General features: G+C 40.1%; 2 non-coding genes across 2 annotated transcripts; both read right to left on the reverse strand.

The window, feature by feature from the left end:
* Positions 1–7033: 7033 nt before the first annotated feature.
* On the reverse strand, positions 7034–7107 carry TRNAR-CCU (transfer RNA arginine (anticodon CCU)). Its single transcript has one exon. It is a non-coding gene; the product is annotated as a tRNA-Arg (tRNA).
* Positions 7108–13878: 6771 nt separating this feature from the next.
* Positions 13879–13951, reverse strand: TRNAR-CCU (transfer RNA arginine (anticodon CCU)). Its single transcript has one exon. It is a non-coding gene; the product is annotated as a tRNA-Arg (tRNA).
* Between the last annotated feature and the right edge of the window lie 646 nt (positions 13952–14597).

Below are 14597 nucleotides of genomic sequence, written 5' to 3' on the forward strand. Positions count from 1 at the left end.
TAGGTTGAAATCCCATTCTCCAGACTGGGCCCAAGAGTAGGATATGTAGGCAAATGTTTTTGAGTTCCAGCACTTGTGTTTTGAAGGTAGATAGATGTTCCATAGCTGCAAAGTCTATGTAAGGCAAAGGCTGAATTGTGTGGTTTGTGCTTTGAAAATGTGAAAGTCAAGAGCTGAATGTACAGAGTTTCAATCCAGATGGGACTTGAACCCACAATCCCTGGCTTAGGAGGCCAGTGCCTTATCCATTAGGCCACTGGGGCCACGTTGATACTGCTCTCCCCTGTCCTCCAAATACAAGATCCACTCCCTATCATGTAGTCTCTACAGCAGTTTAAGTCTATGGAATCACTTATACAATACATTCACAACAAGCAATCCATGGATAACTCCCCTCTCTTTAAAGTCCTTACAACTATTCAAATATCTAATATACCCTCACCTGGAAGAACAACACAATGCGGACGCTAAACTCTCCTAACTTCACTTCACATGTCACAACAAAATGCCCACTGCTCGAGCCAGCAGTAAACATCAAAGCTGCTCAAGGAATACAACTGCACTTGCAGTTCTAACAACATCAACCCGAACTAGCATTTCCTTCTTCTGATATACATATTTATAGAGAGATTTTTAATGATCGGTGCTTAGCAGAAAGGAGATACTTATGGCAAAAGGTTTACTTTTTGCACACTGTAGATCATTACTGGAAAGATAGACTCTATCTGCATATTTACACATCATTTTTAATATGACTCAGAAATGTCATGCCTTTTTTTGAACAAATTATTACATGGTTTGTGAGAACGTCTAATTCAGCACTACAGCTTCTGCTTTCATTCTCCATGCCTGAAAACATAATCTTCCATATGAAACAACAAAAGACTAGGATTTTTTTGTTTTTTTTGAGTGATGGCATTGAAATGTGCAGTAAGAAATAAAGTACCTTTGTCATACATAAAAAGGATAACGTAAGTCACCTCCGAGTTCATTCACCCCACAGAGGAATTCTATCTTCACCCACTTTCCTCTATGTGATCACTAAGCTACTCCACAACTTGCAATACCTTTACAACATACGACAGGGTGTGTTTTATTCCACACATCCATTCAAACATATATCTTTTCTGCTCAGACATAAAACAAGCACATTTCTCCATTCCTATCCTAGCAGTGGAGAAAATGCTCTGCTGTGGTACTTGAACAGGTGGCGGAGTAAAGTTTGTTGGAATTGGTTATTTTATCAGCACGCTTCAGTGCTAATGTTGTTAAGAAGGAAGACGCTTAGGAAACTAGATAAACATCTCCAAAATACATCTTCTTCCACCCCAGAAAGAACTCAAACCCACAATCCCTTTGTGAGTATTTGACTGCCTTACCCATTAGGCCAACGGGGTTGCACATGAGTGCTGTTAACCAATAGCTACAAACACTTTCTAAAAATACGACACATATTCTACATGTTTGTCGCTCCCTCTCAGGTATAAAAGAAGTTCATATCACCTTTAAAGAGTCCCCAGCTGTGGTGATGAAAGTTTGAAATGGCTGCATTTAAGGGAACTAGTTAATCCATCATGCTTCAGTCCCACTGTTCTTACGAGTGAAGGATCTGGTGTGGCAGACTCCTACGATATAATTTGGCCATCTTGTTTGTTCACAATATATGCACTCTTAAGGGAACAACAGGTAGTACTAACAAAGTATTACAATCTGCGCCAAATGTATGCTCTAGGTTTGGAAAATTAGAGTTGGGCAAGGCTAAAACTAAACGTCTGCCTTGGCCCTTAGTTGGCATGGCAAATTTTCAAAATAGAGAGAGGACAAGCATCCCAGGCAGTGTCCCAATATCTCTCTAATGTCCTTGTTGAAACCAAAGGTTGTTAAACAGGACATACAATCTACATCAACTAAAAGCAGACAAGTAAAGCTGCCTTTCACAGGTGTCCCATCAACTTCTCAGTCTAACAACACCCCGGGTGTTTTGAAAAATCTATTTAACTGCCATCATTGAAACACCACCCTGCCCTCCCTAAACTCAGTTTGGTTTCTAAGACTAGGGGCCCAGCGATAGTAGCATAAAATAGGGTGCACTGTCTTCCCATCTGCTGCACTTTTTTCGAGAAATACTTCTTTATCAACATAGCAGTTTCACATGGTATTTTTAATTATTCAACAGTTTATACATTCAAGTGGAGAAATAAGTACATGTTTTAATGCTAAATGGGAGACTGCCTGCGAGTGCTATCCAAAGGAGGACATAAAAAATGTATAGCCAGAAAGGTGGGTTGAAATCCCATTCTCCAGACTGGGCCCAAGAGTAGGATATGTAGGCAAATGTTTTTGAGTTCCAGCACTTGTGTTTTGAAGGTAGATTGATGTTCCATAGCTGCAAAGTCTATGTAAAGCAAGGGCTGAATTGTGTGGTTTGTGCTTTGAAAATGTAAAAGTCAAGAGCTGAATGTACAGAGTTTCACCCCAGATGGGACTTGCACCCACAATAACTGGCTTAGGAGGCCAGTGCCTTATCCATTAGGCCTCTGGGGCCACGTTGATACTGCTCTCCCCTGTCCTCCAAATACAAGATCCACTCCCTATCATGTGGTCTCTACCGCAGTTTAAGTCTATGGAATCACTTATACAATACATTCACAACAAGCAATCCATGGATAACTCCCCTCTCTTTAAAGTCCTTACAACTATTCAAATATCTAATATACCCTCACCTGGAAGAACAACACAATGCGGACGCTAAACTCTCCTAACTTCACTTCACATGTCACAACAAAATGCCCACTGCTCGAGCCAGCAGGAAACATCAAAGCAGCTCAAGGAATACAACTGCACTTGCAGTTCTAACAACATCAACCCGAACTAGCATTTCCTTCTTCTGATATACATATTTATAGAGAGATTTTTAATGATCGGTGCTTAGCAGAAAGGAGATACTTATGGCAAAAGGTTTACTTTTTGCACACTGTAGATCATTACTGGAAAGATAGACTCTATCTGCATATTTACACATAATTTTTAATATGACTCAGAAATGTCATGCCTTTTTTTGAACAAATTATTACATGGTTTGTGAGAACGTCTAATTCAGCACTACAGCTTCTGCTTTCATTCTCCATGCCTGAAAACATAATCTTCCATATGAAACAACAAAAGACTAGGATTTTTTTGTTTTTTTTGAGTGATGGCATTGAAATGTGCAGTAAGAAATAAAGTACCTTTGTCATACATAAAAAGGATAACGCAAGTCACCTCCGAGTTCATTCACCCCACAGAGGAATTCTATCTTCACACACTTTCCTCTATGTGATCACGAAGCTACTCCACAACTTGCAATACCTTTACAACATACGACAGGGTGTGTTTTATTCCACACATCCATTCAAACATATATCTTTTCTGCTCAGACATAAAACAAGCACATTTCTCCATTCCTATCCTAGCAGTGGAATAAATGCTCTGCTATGGTACTTGAACAGGTGGCGGAGTAAAGTTTGTTGGAATTGGTTATTTTATCAGGACGCTTCAGTGCTAATGTTGTTAAGAAGGAAGACGCTTAGGAAACTAGATAAACATCTCCAAAATACATCTTCTTCCACCCCAGAAAGAACTCAAACCCACAATCCCTTTGTGAGTATTTGACTGCCTTACCCATTAGGCCAACGGGGTTGCACAGGAGTGCTGTTAACCAATAGCTACAAACACTTTCTAAAAATACGACACATATTCTACATGTTTGTCGCTCCCTCTCAGGTATAAAAGAAGTTCATATCACCTTTAAAGAGTCCCCAGCTGTGGTGATGAAAGTTTGAAATGGCTGCATTTAAGGGAACTAGTTAATCCATCATGCTTCAGTCCCACTGTTCTTACGAGTGAAGGACCTGGTGTGGCAGACTCCTACGATATCATTTGGCCATCTTGTTTGTTCTCAATATATGCACTCTTAAGGGAACAACAGGTAGTACTAACAAAGTATTACAATCTGCGCCAAATGTATGCTCTAGGTTTGGAAAATTAGAGTTGGGCAAGGCTAAAACTAAACGTCTGCCTTGGCCCTTAGTTGGCATGGCAAATTTTCAAAACAGAGAGAGGACAAGCATCCCAGGCAGTGTCCCAATATCTCTCTAATGTCCTTGTTGAAACCAAAGTTTGTTAAACAGGACATACAATCTACATCAACTAAAAGCAGACAAGTAAAGCTGCCTTTCACAGGTGTCCCATCAACTTCTCAGTCTAACAACACCCCGGGTGTTTTGAAAAATCTATTTAACTGCCATCATTGAAACACCACCCTGCCCTCCCTAAACTCAGTTTGGTTTCTAAGACTAGGGGCTCAGCGATAGTAGCATAAAATAGGGTGCACTGTCTTCCCATCTGCTGCACTTTTTTCGAGAAATACTTCTTTATCAACATAGCAGTTTCACATGGTATTTTTAATTATTCAACAGTTTATACATTCAAGTGGTGAAATAAGTACATGTTTTAATGCTAAATGGGAGACTGCCTGCGAGTGCTATCCAAAGGAGGACATAAAAAATGTCTAGCCAGAAAGGTGGGTTGAAATCCCATTCTCCAGACTGGGCCCAAGAGTAGGATATGTAGGCAAATGTTTTTGAGTTCCAGCACTTGTGTTTTGAAGGTAGATTGATGTTCCATAGCTGCAAAGTCTATGTAAAGCAAGGGCTGAATTGTGTGGTTTGTGCTTTGAAAACGTAAAAGTCAAGAGCTGAATGTACAGAGTTTCACCCCAGATGGGACTTGAACCCACAATCACTGGCTTAGGAGGCCAGTGCTTTATCCATTAGGCCACTGGGCCATGTTGATACTGCTCTCCCCTGTCCTCCAAATACAAGATCCACTCCCTATCATTTGGTCTCTACCGCAGTTTAAGTCTATGGAATCACTTATACAATACATTCACAACAAGCAATCCATGGATAACTCCCCTCTCTTTAAAGTCCTTACAACTATTCAAATATCTAATATACCCTCACCTGGAAGAACAACACAATGCGGACGCTAAACTCTCCTAACTTCACTTCACATGTCACAACAAAATGCCCACTGCTCGAGCCAGCAGGAAACATCATGGCAGCTCAAGGAATACAACTGCACTTGCAGTTCTAACAACATCAACCCGAACTAGCATTTCCTTCTTCTGATATACATATTTATGGAGAGATTTTTAATTATCAGTGCTTAGCAGAAAGGAGATACTTATGGCAAAAGGTTTACTTTTTGCACACTGTAGATCATTACTGGAAAGATAGACTCTATCTGCATATTTCCACATCAATTTTAATATGACTCAGAAATGTCATGCCTTTTTTTGAACAAGTTATTACATGGTTTGTGAGAACGTCTAATTCAGCACTACAGCTTCTGCTTTCATTCTCCATGCCTGAAAACATAATCTTCCATATGAAACAACAAAAGACTAGGAATTTTTTGGGTTTTTTTGAGTGATGGCATTGAAATGTGCAGTAAGAAATAAAGTGCCTTTGTCATACATAAAAAGGATAACGCAAGTCACCTCCGAGTTCATTCACCCCACAGAGAAATTCTGTCTTCACCCACTTTCCTCTATGTGATCACTAAGCTACTCCACAACTTGCAATACCTTTACAACATACGACAGGGTGTGTTTTATCCCACACATCCATTCAAACATATATCTTTTCTGCTCAGACATAAAACAAGCACATTTCTCCATTCCTATCCTAGCAGTGGAGAAAATGCTCTGCTGTGGTACTTGAACAGGTGGCGGAGTAAAGTTTGTTGGAATTGGTTATTTTATCAGCACGCTTCAGTGCTAATGTTGTTAAGAAGGAAGACCCTTAGGAAACTAGATAAACATCTCCAAAATACATCTTCTTCCACCCCAGAAAGAACTCAAACCCACAATCCCTTTGTGAGTATTTGACTGCCTTACCCATTAGGCCAACGGGGTTGCACAGGAGTGCTGTTAACCAATAGCTACAAACACTTTCTAAAAATACGACACATATTCTACATGTTTGTCGCTCCCACTCAGGTATAAAAGAAGTTCATATCACCTTTAAAGAGTCCCCAGCTGTGGTGATTAAAGTTTGAAATGGCTGCATTTAAGGGAACTAGTTAATCCATCATGCTTCAGTCCCACTGTTCTTACGAGTGAAGGACCTGGTGTGGCAGACTCCTACGATATAATTTGGCCATCTTGTTTGTTCTCAATATATGCACTCTTAAGGGAACAACAGGTAGTACTAACAAAGTATTACAATCTGCGCCAAATGTATGCTCTTGGTTTGGAAAATTAGAGTTGGGCAAGGCTAAAACTAAACGTCTGCCTTGGCCCTTAGTTGGCATGGCAAATTTTCAAAATAGAGAGAGGACAAGCATCCCAGGCAGTGTCCCAATATCTCTCTAATGTCCTTGTTGAAACCAAAGGTTGTTAAACAGGACATACAATCTACATCAACTAAAAGCAGACAAGTAAAGCTGCCTTTCACAGGTGTCCCATCAACTTCTCAGTCTAACAACACCCCGGGTGTTTTGAAAAATCTATTTAACTGCCATCATTGAAACACCACCCTGCCCTCCCTAAACTCAGTTTGGTTTCTAAGACTAGGGGCCCAGCGATAGTAGCATAAAGTAGGGTGCACTGTCTTCCCATCTGCTGCACTTTTTTCGAGAAATACTTCTTTGTCAACATAGCAGTTTCACATGGTATTTTTAATTATTCAACAGTTTATACATTCAAGTGGTGAAATAAGTACATGTTTTAATGCTAAATGGGAGACTGCCTGCGAGTGCTATCCAAAGGAGGACATAAAAAATGTCTAGCCAGAAAGGTGGGATGAAATCCCATTCTCCAGACTGGGCCCAAGAGTAGGATATGTAGGCAAATGTTTTTGAGTTCCAGCACTTGTGTTTTGAAGGTAGATTGATGTTCCATAGCTGCAAAGTCTATGTAAAGCAAGGGCTGAATTGTGTGGTTTGTGCTTTGAAAATGTAAAAGTCAAGAGCTGAATGTACAGAGTTTCAACCCAGATGGGACTTGAACCCACAATCCCTGGCTTAGGAGGCCAGTGCCTTATCCATTAGGCCACTGGGGCCACGTTGATACTGCTCTCCCCTGTCCTCCAAATACAAGATCCACTCCCTATCATGTGGTCTCTACCGCAGTTTAAGTCTATGGAATCACTTATACAATACATTCACAACAAGCAATCCATGGATAACTCCCCTCTCTTTAAAGTCCTTACAACTATTCAAATATCTAATATACCCTCACCTGGAAGAACAACACAATGCGGACGCTAAACTCTCCTAACTTCACTTCACATGTCACAACAAAATGCCCACTGCTCGAGCCAGCAGGAAACATCAAAGCAGCTCAAGGAATACAACTGCACTTGCAGTTCTAACAACATCAACCCGAACTAGCATTTCCTTCTTCTGATATACATATTTATAGAGACATTTTTAATGATCGGTGCTTAGCAGAAAGGAGATACTTATGGCAAAAGGTTTACTTTTTGCACACTGTAGATCATTACTGGAAAGATAGACTCTATCTGCATATTTACACATCATTTTTAATCTGACTCAGAAATGTCATGCCTTTTTTTGAACAAATTATTACATGGTTTGTGAGAACGTCTAATTCAGCACTACAGCTTCTGCTTTCATTCTCCATGCCTGAAAACATAATCTTCCATATGAAACAACAAAAGACTAGGAATTTTTTGTTTTTTTTGAGTGATGGCATTGAAATGTGCAGTAAGAAATAAAGTACCTTTGTCATACATAAAAAGGATAACGCAAGTCACCTCCGAGTTCATTCACCCCTCAGAGGAATTCTGTCTTCACCCACTTTCCTCTATGTGATCACTAAGCTACTCCACAACTTGCAATACCTTTACAACATACGACAGGGTGTGTTTTATCCCACACATCCATTCAAACATATATCTTTTCTGCTCAGACATAAAACAAGCACATTTATCCATTTCTATCCTAGCAGTGGAGAAAATGCTCTGCTGTGATACTTGAACAGGTGGCGGAGTAAAGTTTGTTGGAATTGGTTATTTTATCAGCACGCTTCAGTGCTAATGTTGTTAAGAAGGAAGACGCTTAGGAAACTAGATAAACATCTCCAAAATACATCTTCTTCCACCCCAGAAAGAACTCAAACCCACAATCCCTTTGTGAGTATTTGACTGCCTTACCCATTAGGCCAACGGGGTTGCACAGGAGTGCTGTTAACCAATAGCTACAAACACTTTCTAAAAATACGACACATATTCTACATGTTTGTCGCTCCCACTCAGGTATAAATGAAGTTCATATCACCTTTAAAGAGTCCCCAGCTGTGGTGATTAAAGTTTGAAATGGCTGCATTTAAGGGAACTAGTTAATCCATCATGCTTCAGTCCCACTGTTCTTTTGAGTGAAGGACCTTGTGTGGCAGACTCCTACGTTATAATTTGGCCATCTTGTTTGTTCTCAATATATGCACTCTTAAGGGAACAACAGGTAGTACTAACAAAGTATTACAATCTGCGCCAAATGTATGCTCTAGGTTTGGAAAATTAGAGTTGGGCAAGGGTAAAACTAAACGTCTGCCTTGGCCCTTAGTTGGCATGGCAAATTTTCAAAATAGAGAGAGGACAAGCATCCCAGGCAGTGTCCCAATATCTCTCTAATGTCCTTGTTGAAACCAAAGGTTGTTAAACAGGACATACAATCTACATCAACTAAAAGCAGGCAAGTAAAGCTGCCTTTCACAGGTGTCCCATCAACTTCTCAGTCTAACAACACCCTGGGTGTTTTGAAACATATGTTTAACTGCCATCATTGAAACACCACCCTGCCCTCCCTAAACTCAGTTTGGTTTCTAAGACTAGGGGCCCATCGATAGTAGCATAAAATAGGGTGCACTGTCTTCCCATCTGCTGCACTTTTTTCGAGAAATACTTCTTTATCAACATAGCAGTTTCACATGGTATTTTTAATTATTTAACAGTTTATACATTCAAGTGGTGAAATAAGTACATGTTTTAATGCTAAATGGGAGACTGCCTGCGAGTGCTATCCAAAGGAGGACATAAAAAATGTCTAGCCAGAAAGGTGGGTTGAAATCCCATTCTCCAGACTGGGCCCAAGAGTAGGATATGTAGGCAAATTATTTTGAGTTCCAGCACTTGTGTTTTGAAGGTAGATTGATGTTCCATAGCTGCAAAGTCTATGTAAAGCAAGGGCTGAATTGTGTGGTTTGTGCTTTGAAAATGTAAAAGTCAAGAGCTGAATGTACAGAGTTTCACCCCAGATGGGACTTGAACCCACAATCACAGGCTTAGGAGGCCAGTGCTTTATCCTTTAGGCCACTGGGGCCATGTTGATACTGCTCTCCCCTGTCCTCCAAATACAAGATCCACTCACTATCATGTGGTCTCTACCGCAGTTTAAGTCTATGGAATCACTTATACAATACATTCACAACAAGCAATCCATGGATAACTCCCCTCTCTTTAAAGTCCTTACAACTATTCAAATATCTAATATACCCTCACCTGGAAGAACAACACAATGCGGACGCTAAACTCTCCTAACTTCACTTCACATGTCACAACAAAATGCCCACTGCTCGAGCCAGCAGGAAACATCATGGCAGCTCAAGGAATACAACTGCACTTGCAGTTCTAACAACATCAACCCGAACTGGCATTTCCTTCATCTGATATACATATTTATGGAGAGATTTTTAATGATCAGTGCTTAGCAGAAAGGAGATACTTATGGCAAAAGGTTTACTTTTTGCACACTGTAGATCATTACTGGAAAGATAGACTCTATCTGCATATTTCCACATCAATTTTAATATGACTCAGAAATGTCATGCCTTTTTTTGAACAAATTATTACATGGTTTGTGAGAACGTCTAATTCAGCACTACAGCTTCTGCTTTCATTCTCCATGCCTGAAAACATAATCTTCCATATGAAACAACAAAAGACTAGGAATTTTTTGGTTTTTTTTGAGTGATGGCATTGAAATGTGCAGTAAGAAATAAAGTACCTTTGTCATACATAAAAAGGATAACGCAGGTCACCTCCGAGTTCATTCACCCCACAGAGGAATTCTGTCTTCACCCACTTTCCTCTATGTGATCACTAAGCTACTCCACAACTTGCAATACCTTTACAACATACGACAGGGTGTGTTTTATCCCACACATCCATTCAAACATATATCTTTTCTGCTCAGACATAAAACAAGCACATTTCTCCATTCCTATCCTAGCAGTGGAGAAAATGCTCTGCTGTGGTACTTGAACAGGTGGCGGAGTAAAGTTTGTTGGAATTGGTTATTTTATCAGCATGCTTCAGTGCTAATGTTGTTAAGAAGGAAGACCCTTAGGAAACTAGATAAACATCTCCAAAATACATCTTCTTCCACCCCAGAAAGAACTCAAACCCACAATCCCTTTGTGAGTATTTGACTGCCTTACCCATTAGGCCAACGGGGTTGCACAGGAGTGCTGTTAACCAATAGCTACAAACACTTTCTAAAAATACGACACATATTCTACATGTTTGTCGCTCCCACTCAGGTATAAAAGAAGTTCATATCACCTTTAAAGAGTCCCCAGCTGTGGTGATTAAAGTTTGAAATGGCTGCATTTAAGGGAACTAGTTAATCCATCATGCTTCAGTCCCACTGTTCTTACGAGTGAAGGACCTGGTGTGGCAGACTCCTACGATATAATTTGGCCATCTTGTTTGTTCTCAATATATGCACTCTTAAGGGAACAACAGGTGGTACTAACAAAGTATTACAATCTGCGCCAAATGTATGCTCTTGGTTTGGAAAATTAGAGTTGGGCAAGGCTAAAACTAAACATCTGCCTTGGCCCTTAGTTGGCATGGCAAATTTTCAAAATAGAGAGAGGACAAGCATCCCATGCAGTGTCCCAATATCTCTCTAATGTCCTTGTTGAAACCAAAGGTTGTTAAACAGGACATACAATCTACATCAACTAAAAGCAGACAAGTAAAGCTGCCTTTCACAGGTGTCCCATCAACTTCTCAGTCTAACAACACCCCGGGTGTTTTGAAAAATCTATTTAACTGCCATCATTGAAACACCACCCTGCCCTCCCTAAACTCAGTTTGGTTTCTAAGACTAGGGGCCCAGCGATAGTAGCATAAAGTAGGGTGCACTGTCTTCCCATCTGCTGCACTTTTTTCGAGAAATACTTCTTTATCAACATAGCAGTTTCACATGGTATTTTTAATTATTCAACAGTTTATACATTCAAGCGGTGAAATAAGTACATGTTTTAATGCTAAATGGGAGACTGCCTGCGAGTGCTATCCAAAGGAGTACATAAAAAATGTCTAGCCAGAAAGGTGGGTTGAAATCCCATTCTCCAGACTGGGCCCAAGAGTAGGATATGTAGGCAAATGTTTTTGAGTTCCAGCACTTGTGTTTTGAAGGTAGATTGATGTTCCATAGCTGCAAAGTCTATGTAAAGCAAGGGCTGAATTGTGTGGTTTGTGCTTTGAAAATGTAAAAGTCAAGAGCTGAATGTACAGAGTTTCACCCCAGATGGGACTTGAATCCACAATCCCAGGCTTAGGAGGCCTGTGCCTTATCCATTAGGCCACTCGGGCCACGTTGATACTGCTCTACTCTGTCCTCCAAATACAAGATCCACTCCCTATCATGTGGTCTCTACCGCAGTTTAAGTCTATGGAATCACTTATACAATACATTCACAACAAGCAATCCATGGATAACTCCCCTCTCTTTAAAGTCCTTACAACTATTCAAATATCTAATATACCCTCACCTGGAAGAACAACTCAATGCGGACGCTAAACTCTCCTAACTTCACTTCAAATGTCACAACAAAATGCCCACTGCTCGAGCCAGCAGGAAACATCAAAGCAGCTCAAGGAATACAACTGCACTTGCAGTTCTAACAACATCAACCCGAACTAGCATTTCCTTCTTCTGATATACATATTTATGGAGAGATTTTTAATGATCGGTGCTTAGCAGAAAGGAGATACTTATGGCAAAAGGTTTACTTTTTGCACACTGTAGATCATTACTGGAAGGATAGACTCTATCTGCATATTTACACATCATTTTTAATATGACTTAGAAATGTCATGCCTTTTTTTGAACAAATTATTACATGGTTTGTGAGAACGTCTAATTCAGCACTACAGCTTCTGCTTTCATTCTCCATGCCTGAAAACATAATCTTCCATATGAAACAACAAAAGAGTAGGATTTTTTTTTTTTTTTTTTAGTGATGGCATTGAAATGTGCAGTAAGAAAAAAAGTACCTTTGTCATACATAAAAAGGATAACGCAAGTCACCTCCGAGTTCATTCACCCCACAGAGGAATTCTGTCTTCACCCACTTTCCTCTATGTGATCACTAAGCTACTCCACAACTTTCAATACCTTTACAACATACGACAGGGTGTGTTTTATCCCACACATCCATTCAAACATATATCTTTTCTGCTCAGACATAAAACAAGCACATTTCTCCATTCCTATCCTAGCAGTGGAGAAAATGCCCTGCTGTGGTACTTGAACAGGTGGCGGAGTAAAGTTTGTTGGAATTGGTTATTTTATCAGCACGCTTCAGTGCTAATGTTGTTAAGAAAGAAGACCCTTAGGAAACTAGATAAACATCTCCAAACCACATCTTGTTCCACCCCAGAAAGAACTTAAACCCACAATCCCTTTGTGAGTATTTGACTGCCTTACCCATTAGGCCAACAGGGTTGCACAGGAGTGCTGTTAACCAATAGCTACAAACACTTTCTAAAAATACGACACATATTCTACATGTTTGTCGCTCCCACTCAGGTATAAAAGAAGTTCATATCACCTTTAAAGAGTCCCCAGCTGTGGTGATTAAAGTTTGAAATGGCTGTATTTAAGGGAACTAGTTAATCCATCATGCTTCAGTCCCACTGTTCTTACGAGTGAAGGACCTGGTGTGGCAGACTTCTACGATATAATTTGCCCATCTTGTTTGTTCTCAATATATGCACTCTTAAGGGAACAACAGGTAGTACTAACAAAGTATTACAATCTGCGCCAAATGTATGCTCTAGGTTTGGAAAATTAGAGTTGGGCAAGGCTAAAACTAAACGTCTGCCTTGGCCCTTAGTTGGCATGGCAAATTTTCAAAATAGAGAGAGGACAAGCATCCCAGGCAGTGTCCCAATATCTCTCTAATGTCCTTGTTGAAACCAAAGGTTGTTAAACAGGACATACAATCTACATCAACTAAAAGCAGACAAGTAAAGCTGCCTTTCACAGGTGTCCCATCAACTTCTCAGTCTAACAACACCCCGGGTGTTTTGAAAAATCTATTTAACTGCCATCATTGAAACACCACCCTGCCCTCCCTAAACTCAGTTTGGTTTCTAAGACTAGGGGCCCAGCGATAGTAGCATAAAATAGGGTGCACTGTCTTCCCATCTGCTGCACTTTTTTCGAGAAATACTTCTTTATCAACATAGCAGTTTCACATGGTATTTTTAATTATTCAACAGTTTATACATTCAAGTGGTGAAATAAGTACATGTTTTAATGCTAAATGGGAGACTGCCTGCGAGTGCTATCCAAAGGAGGACATAAAAAATGTCTAGCCAGAAAGGTGGGTTGAAATCCCATTCTCCAGACTGGGCCCAAGAGTAGGATATGTAGGCAAATGTTTTTGAGTTCCAGCACTTGTGTTTTGAAGGTAGATTGATGTTCCATAGCTGCAAAGTCTATGTAAAGCAAGGGCTGAATTGTGTGGTTTGTGCTTTGAAAATTTAAAAGTCAAGAGCTGAATGAACAGAGTTTCACCCCAGATGGGACTTGAACCCACAATCACCGGCTTAGGAGGCCAGTGCTTTATCCATTAGGCCACTGGGGCCATGATGATACTGCTCTCCCCTGTCCTCCAAATACAAGATCCACTCCCTATCATGTGGTCTCTACCGCAGTTTAAGTCTATGGAATCACTTATACAATACATTCACAACAAGCAATCCATGGATAACTCCCCTCTCTTTAAAGTCCTTACAACTATTCAAATATCTAATATACCCTCACCTGGAAGAACAACACAATGCGGACGCTAAACTCTCCTAACTTCACTTCACATGTCACAACAAAATGCCCACTGCTCGAGCCAGCAGGAAACATCATGGCAGCTCAAGGAATACAACTGCACTTGCAGTTCTAACAACATCAACCCGAACTAGCATTTCCTTCTTCTGATATACATATTTATGGAGAGATTTTTAATGATCGGTGCTTAGCAGAAAGGAGATACTTATGGCAAAAGGTTTACTTTTTGCACACTGTAGATCATTACTGGAAAGATAGACTCTATCTGCATATTTCCACATCATTTTTAATATGACTCAGAAATGTCATGCCTTTTTTTGAAAAAATTATTACATGGTTTGTAAGAACGTCTAATTCAGCACTACAGCTTCTGCTTTCATTCTCCATGCCTGAAAACATAATCTTCCATATGAAACAACAAAAGAGTAGGATTTTTTTTTTTTTTTTGA

The sequence above is a fragment of the Pleurodeles waltl genome, chromosome 7, assembly GCF_031143425.1.
Source record: "Pleurodeles waltl isolate 20211129_DDA chromosome 7, aPleWal1.hap1.20221129, whole genome shotgun sequence".
NCBI lineage: Eukaryota > Metazoa > Chordata > Amphibia > Caudata > Salamandridae > Pleurodeles > Pleurodeles waltl.